We start from the raw sequence: 8,195 nt of genomic DNA, 5'->3' as shown, positions 1-8,195 counted from the left end.
GGCGCATCCCTGTAATCCCAGCACTCAAGAGGCTGAGGCAGAAGGATTGCCTTGAGTTTGAGGCCAGCCTGGGCTACATAGTGAGTTCAAGGCCCTCCTGAACTACAGAAAGACCCTGTATCCGAAAAAAAAAAAAAAAAAAAAAAGCTAAGTATGATAGGAAAAATAACAGCAAATTACAGCTGCTTGGCAGGGGTGGTAAAGCCTCCCTGTGACATGACAGCAAACAAAGGCTTGAAGGTGGTGGGAACGGAGCACAGCTGGACTGTGGGGCATGCACACATAGGGCCAGCAATGCAAGGTCTGCATGAGCGCAGACTCCAGCATATCTGACACAGATTTCACTGTCCTAACCACGACTTCCGCTCCACAGGCAGAGGCCCACTAAAAATACAACAGCCTATACAGGGTGCATGGCCAGTCCTTTGCACGCAGGAGTTGCCACTTTCAAGGAAAGACATGGCTCTCCAGTATGGCAGAGCAGCAAATGGGAACAGTAGACTCCTTTAGACAAAGGAAGACCATATGGGAACGCAAACCATGATGGCCACCAGGTGGCATCACATGCCTAGAAAGGGCAGTGAGGAGCTGGGCACTGTGGCAGGTGAGCTGCATACCTCGCAGCATCCTGAGCATCTGAAATAACAAATCTGCCAGGCTGGCACTAGAGAGGATCCAGGGTAGAGTGCCCAGGATTCAGAGTGGGCCATCACTGCCTTGCCATGAATCTGAGGCAAGACCTGGCCTCCTTGGGACTCTTTTCCCCCCTTACAAATGACAGCCACTGCAGACCTGCACACCTTTTCCCCACGGACCACAGGATCTAGAAGGTGGACAGCCAAGAAGGTTCCTTGAGCACAACAGGAACACAGATGAGAGTGGGGCTTCCTCAAGTAATACTTGGAGGGGAGAAAATCCAAAATGCCTCAACCGCCTCAAAAAGTGCACATCCAATGGGGTCTGGGCAGCAGCGTGTCAAGACAACCCCCTACCCCCACCCCATGCCTTCAGAAATGGCCTCACTGGGGTCGGGGGTTTAGTTCAGTGGCACAGAGCCTGCCTGGCAAGTGTGAGGTTCTGAGCTCAATTCCTGGTACTCCCCCACAAAAAAAGAAAGAAATGGCCTCACTGAGGAGTTTCCCTCTCAGCAGCTTGGAGGGGACAGAGACAACCCACCCACACTGTATAAATAGGGAGACTAAGGCCTAGAGAACAGAGGCTTGCCTTCCTCAAGGTCAAATAGTCAGAGCATACACCTAGGGACAGGCCCAGGACGCTGCTCAGAGCTTCTATACCGACCAGGGAACACCCAAAATAGTGCATATGGCTTCTATGGGCTTTATACTGATCAAGAAAAGGCCTATGCTGCTGATATCCACAGCTCTTAATGGTTTTATAACAACGAGGGGCAGTCCTAGAGCAACGCTCACAGCAACTTCTGCCCTATACTACCCCTAACCAGAAACAGAAGAGACGGTAAGAGGGAGTCCTTCAGGGTACTGACTCCTGGCTCTCACCCTCACATTCCAACCAGTTCTCCAAGCTTTGGGTCCCACGTGGCAGGTGGAGATGCTGCCCAAACCTGCTGCTCAGGGGTCTTTCTAAAGGCCAAGTTCCTCTGCCCTGCCCTCATCTGGCCTCATGTCAGTGTCACGTGATGAGAGCAGCCTTTGTCTCCACACCGCTGGGGCCTCTGCCCGTTCTGAGCTCCAGTATCAGGGAGAGACAGTGGCTGACATGAACACATCCTACTGCAAAGCAGACAAGGCAAGCTTTCTCCAGAAATGGGGGCCATGTGTCACTCAGTCCCCGGTCACCATCCGAGTGGAGCCATCTTCTATATCTTCCCCCAGCCCTCTTTTCATAGATCGATCCAATGGGTTGTAGAAAGGTCACCCTGCTGGTGAGAGAATGGCTTAGGGGCCACCTCTGAATCTCAGACACTAACGTCACAATCTGAGACAGTATCAGTCAGGCATGTTGGGAAGGCGGGACGGGCTCGGGGTGCGGGGCTCTCAGTTGCAGTAGAGCTGTGATTGCGTCCTTTCAGCCAGGCAGGCTGAACCTACAGGTAGGAACCTAAGTGGTCTGCTCCCTGAGGCCATGTTGAGTCCATGGGGTCTAGAAAGTAAGGAGCTAGGCACCAGCCAAGATAGAGACACCCCAGTATTTCAGGCAGGGAAAGCTAGCTTGCCTTCAGTTCATTCTGAGGGGCCACACTGGCCCTGCCACCCAACAGCCACACGCCTTTGCTAGTTGATCTTGTCTCCAGGAAAACCCCATGCTGCCAGTGAGGCTTTATGTGGGGCCCAGAGGAGAACACAGCTAAGAGTGGAGACCGGGGCGGGGCTGGGGCTGAGGATGGGGGAATCTACAGGGTGTCAGGAGCTGGCCTCTCTGGGAACTTGCCCCACCATGCCCAGCACATCTAGGTGGCATCCAGCTGGTGCCTTCTCAGCAGGGCAAGTGTTTTTTGTTTTTTTTTTTTTTGAGACAGGGTTTTGCCATGTAGTTGAAGCTAGCCTTGAACTCACTGTGTAGACCAGGCTGGCCTTGAACTCTCAGCTATCCTCCTCCCTCAGCCTTCCAAGTGCTGGGATTACAGGCGTGCCCCACCACGCCCTTCAATAACCTTTGCCAACTGATTCACACACACTCATGATGCTCCACAGATGCCCCCCACCCACTGCCCCCACAGCCCGTCTTAAGTTCTGGCTCCCTCCTACTTCAAGGCCCCTGTGCATATATTCTGCCCAATCTTGGGTGTGTTCCAGGACCTCCAACCTCAGTGTGGATGAGGGGGCTCTCCCTCTGCGGCCCCACCCCCACCGGACACTCCCTGGCCTGGCTGCCCCACTCCATTCAGCAAGGCAAAGGCTACGTGGGAACTCATTCACATACATACGGTCCTCTGTCCTGCCACTGCTGGCCCACGGTGCCCAAAAGAGTCTGGCTCCAGAACCACTGCTGGGTAAACACTGGGCCCTGCAAAGCTCAAGCCAGCAGGGGCCTGTCACCAGGATCCGGGGCATGACGGCCTCCTTCAGATGACCCCTTAGAGGGGTCGGGAAGGACAAGCTGACTGGCATGAGAAGCAGGACTGGGGACAGCACAAGCTGAGCGGGGAGAGGGTTGCTGTGTGAGCACACACAGCGCAACTCAGCCAGCCCACAGCCGGCCCCAGGACAAAGCAGAGCATAGAGGCCCCAACCCCTGCCTGATTATCCAGTCTCCTGGGCGAGAGGCAGCAGAGAACCCAAGGTACAAGAGAACCCAAATGGCTCTAGGTCCGGCAAGCAGGGAGAAGACACCCATCCTGTCCTTGGTGCTGTGTTCTGCCATGCGCCCAGTTCCGCATCTGGGCCTCAAGTGAGTGGGATTCACAAAGCATGGGGGAGGAGCAGGCCGAGGCCAGATGAAGTCCAGGCCAAGCAGCAGACACTGCCGGCCCACAGTGGCTTAATGTGCTGCCTCCCCCAGGCACACAGTGGGCTCTTGTTCCCAGACAGGCCCCAGGGACTCTCCCCTCTGCTGGCCCCTCAGTATGGGGGGAACTACAGCCCACGAGGGCCTGACTGCCCAGGGTCACTGCATGAGTCACTCAGCAGCACCAGGAGACGCCCAAACTGGCTTATGGAACAAAGTGGGAAGTACTGGGGATCAGTGCTAATGGTGCAACTGAGTCAAGTCAGGTCACAGAACAGTGGCCCTTATGGACACTGCAAGCAGCAGGGCAAGCCAGCAGGAATGTGTCTTGGGTGGGACTGAGGGTCAAGGAGGGCCAGGGAGCCACAGAGAGGGTGCATATTGAAGTCCACTCTAGCCGCCCATGGAGACTGGTGTGGAGGGTGGAAGTGGCTATCTGCAGCTGTGTGGGCAGAGGCTAGGTGGGGACAGAAGAGTCCCGCTGACATAGGCTCCTGCTGTGGAATGACTGGGCACCCTCAGAGGTGGCCCAAGCATGGGTGCAGGTAGGGGCTGGGAAAGCCCAGGCCCAGGGCGCTCCACACCACCTACAACCCTGAACAACCCCTAGTTTTCTCATCTGAATATCATGGGTCCTGGCAATGTCTAGCACACAGTAGGTGCTCAATAAGTGGCAGATGCATCAACAGCAGAAAGGCTGGCGCAGCCTGCAGGGGCAGGAAGAGAACAGCCAAGGCTGTAGGTGGGAGCCGGGAGCGTGAGAGGGCAAGCCATGGGGAAACCGAAGACGGCACCCTTCTTGGGAGTTGAGTTTGGGAAGGTGCAGTGCACAAGGTGACCGCGGCCAGTGTGAAACTGAAACTGTATCCTCAAGAGTGAGCAGCAACCACCCGTACACACTCACAAGGCAAGTGGAGGCAGAACAGACGGCCAGCCCCAGAACCAGAACCAAGCCCAGGCCATGGTCTCCTCGGGGGAATGAATCACCCACTACCAAGGTCAGCTGGAGAACAGGGTCCAGCCTGGGATCCCCTCAGCTCACTTCAATATGCACCCTCTCTGTGGCTCCCCGGCCCTCCTTGACCCTCATTCCCAGCCCCAGAAAGAGCTGGTTTCTCCTGTACCTCCACTTGCACCTTGGACTTTGCCTCCTCTTTGACTCCTAATCTGATGGCCAAGCCCCAGAGTACCCTTTGGGAGAGGGGACCCCCCCCCCCCCCCCCCGCTGTCGGCGGCCCAGATCCCACCCTTCCACCACATGCTGTAACCCGGCATAGTGAAATGGAACTTTAAAAGTTAGATTATTGCTGGGCGTGGTGGTGCATGCCTGTAATCCCAGCACTCGGGAGGCTGAGGCAGGAGGATCATTGTGAGTTCGAGACCAGCCTGGGCTACAAAGTGAGCTCAAAGCCCGCCTGAACTGCATGGCGAGACCCTGTCTCAAAAACACACACACACACACAAAAAAAAAGCTTATCTTTTTTTAGAGATAAGCAACTTCTCCATACTTCCTCCTACTGACCCACATTTCCGCCCCTCAGTCTAAAAGAAGTGACAGGATAAGCAGTAGCCCCAGGAGGCCAAGGCCCAGGTTCCTTTCCACAAGAAAGAGTGAATCAAAGATGGCTGGAGGTGATAAGCAGGTGTGGAGATCTGTGTTATCTGTTGGTGCTCCCCTCCCCCAGGTGCAGAGGGCTGGAATCGATAAAGGAAGTGTGAAGATTGCTCTCTGTGCTCCTCCTCCCCTCCACTCCATACTAGAAAGGACCCTCACCCACCTATACATAGTGAGATCATGATGTGAAGCAAATGAGCCCCTCCATCTCCTAAGACATACTTTGAATAAATCCTTTTCTCCTTTTTACCTAGATATATGGCCTCCTTGCCCAAGGTGGTGGTGCACACCTGTAGTCTTTCTCAAAAATTTAAAAAAAAAAAAAAGGGCTGGGGGTTTAGCTCAGCAGCACAGCGCCTGCCTGGCAAGCGCAAGGTCGTGAGTTCAATCCCTGGTACTAGAAAAAAAACAAAAACAAAACAAAACAAAAAAAAGTATATATACACACATACACACACACACACACACACATACACATATATGTTCCTTTGATCTGGTCAGCGAGCAAAGGAACCTAAACATATGAATCTTAAGTGGCCAGTGACAACACCATGGTAAGGTGAGAGTTGCCTGTGGTACAGGGAGAGTGGCCTGGCCTCTCTGCTCCATGTACTGCACTGTAAATGGCATCATGTGGAGAATATGTGTTTGGCCCCTTACAAGCCACAAGATGCTCTCTGACTCCCAGTGACCTTTCAGTGGAAGAAACAAGCTTCAGTGAGGAGCAGAGCAGAACTATGCTCAAGCCAGTGGCTTGCGCAGCACTCTCCCTGTTGCCAGGACAGCACGCTAGATCCCTGCCTCCACCAGACACCCATCACCTGCCATCACCCCAGACAGGATGCTGAGGGGCTTCCTGCTACAGGCAGTCTGCCAGGGAAGTGGCCCCAGGCTCTGGACGCGGCAGGAATCTTTGGTGACAGTGTCATTGGGGACCTAACTTGAGAGGGAGCTACACACAAGAGAAAAGGGGCCAGCCCTGAGAAGCACCCCCCATTCAGCCAGCACAAGTGGCCAGGAGTTTCTTATGGCCAGAGTCAAAGCCCCTGAACTGGCCAGGGCTGACACGACAGATACACCTGGGGGTGAGGAGGCCCCAAAGCTCACAGCAGAGGACTTGTTCAGACACCAGTCTGAAACGGGGGGCGGGGGGCAAGCAAGGACATAGCTCTACTAGATCATGGGTGTGATCACACTGGACACTTCTGGTTCCAGTCTGGGGTCCAGCTGAGCCCCAAGAGTGAAGTGCTAGCTGACAGGGGGTGGAGCCCACCACCTGGGCACCAGTCGTCGTTCCCAGAAGTGCCTCTGATTGACCGCACACACATGCATTCTGTTGGACTCAGCAACTGCTCCCAGGGCCCCAGAAGCTGGGTAAGAGTGCAGAGGCTCCTGGAGGGGAAACTAGTCTGCAAAATGTCTCCAGTCATCAGGAGCCTGGCACCCCTGCATAATACCTGACCCTGAATGACCCTATCTATCTGTCACCACCTGTGGGAGGTCCTTTGTGTCTATCTTGCAGAGAAGTGAGCTGAGGCTCAGAGAGGCTGGTCACTGCCTAAGGTCACAGAGTCTGGGAGGGAGTTCCCGCGGGATGGGACAGGGTCCCATCTGCTGGTGCTGCTGCAGAGCTCAGTCTCAGGGCAGTGGAGGGCTGTCAGCACCCCCACCACATACCAGGGACATCTCAGGGGAGGGAGGACCATGTCACCCCTCAACCAAGCCAACCCCAGAAAACAAGCATAAAGAAGTCAAGGAGTCAAATCCTGAGGTACAGTCTATCCTGTCACAGGCACTGAGGTGGGGGACCAGGAGCCCATGTAAGGAAGGTTCCTACATCCAGGGAGGGGGTGGAAAGCCCATAGGAACATCTGGGGGTGCCCTGAGCAACAGCCACAGCAGGAAAGATAGTAGGGGAAAGCGCCCCTAATCCCCGAAGGTTTAGAGACCCCTGGGTCCAATGTCCCCAGGAAAGTCAGCTCCTCAGGTGGTGGGCTGCATCCTCTGTGTGGTCCACGCCCCTCATCAGCCTGTGCAGTGGGAGCCAGCCCAGCCCACAGAGGCTGCATGGAGGGCCTGGGCAGGGGCCTGAGGACTAGCGCCTCCACACCAAGCCGCCAGACTCGTTTGTCCCTCCCCGTGGCCTATTCGCAGGGAAAGGACCCAAAATGACATTGGCAGCAGGGGCTCAGTCTCAGGAACCCCATGAGCCACACTCAACTGCTGAGTTCCCAGCCTCCTCCCAACTTTAGGGTGGGGACGAGGGGGCTGGGGCTGGCTCCTTGCGGGTGGGGAGAACCCAGCCTGGGACTGCCCAGGCTTCTAGCTGGGCTAAACCTGAAAAGCCAGTTTCATCCTAGAATCTTCTCCAGGCTGCAACAGGAAGTGGGGGGGGGGAGCGGCTTTCCATGCACAGGACCATCTGGGTTTAAGGGCAGGCCTCGGAAGGGGGAATCCCTGCCCATTCCCCATCCCACAAGACAGACAGCGGGCCCTGCCCCGAGCCCTGAGCACCTGGGGTCCGCTGTCACCACCCCCAAGTCCCCCCCCGGGGGTGGGGCGCTGCTTCAAAGCAACAGGCTGTGGGCTCAGGCTCAGCCCCAGCCAGCCCTCCAGGACCCCGCGCAGGGTGGGGTCTCTGCCTTTGGAAGTAGCTCGCAGTCCGCCCGGACTTTGAGTGTTTACGGACCGCCCGGGAGGGGAGGGTCGGGCCCCCAGCCCACAGCTGCCGCTGTAACTCCCATCCCCGTGAGGACGCACGCAGGGACACGGGCCGTCCCGCCCTCCCTCGGCGCTGGAGTTGCGGACACCTCCCGCCGGGCGGCCGGGAAGGAAGGAGCAGGGAGGCCGCGCGGAGGGCTGGGCCGCCGGACTCGGAGCCCTGGGGCTCCGGACCCTCCCGAGCCGGGCCGTCCGCGGTCAGGCCGCCGGGACGTGCTAATCTGGCCACTGGCTATTTTTGCAGCGCGCGGAGTCAGGAATCCGGGCTGGGCCGCCGCGGCGGGCGCCCAGGAAACTCCGCGAAGGGAAGTCCGGCGCCTGGAGCGGGTTCGCACCCGGATCCGGATCCGAATCCGGAGCCAGCCGGGCTGGGAGAACGGCGCACGGCCGCGCTCAGCGGACACAGCCCCGGAACTGCGCGGCCCGGAGCCCC

Source organism: Chinchilla lanigera, unplaced genomic scaffold (assembly GCF_000276665.1).
Source record: "Chinchilla lanigera isolate Chin_1 unplaced genomic scaffold, ChiLan1.0 scaffold00041, whole genome shotgun sequence".
NCBI classification, from domain to species: domain Eukaryota; kingdom Metazoa; phylum Chordata; class Mammalia; order Rodentia; family Chinchillidae; genus Chinchilla; species Chinchilla lanigera.
The sequence above is the reverse complement of the archived record's forward strand: the minus strand, read 5'-3'. Positions refer to the sequence as shown.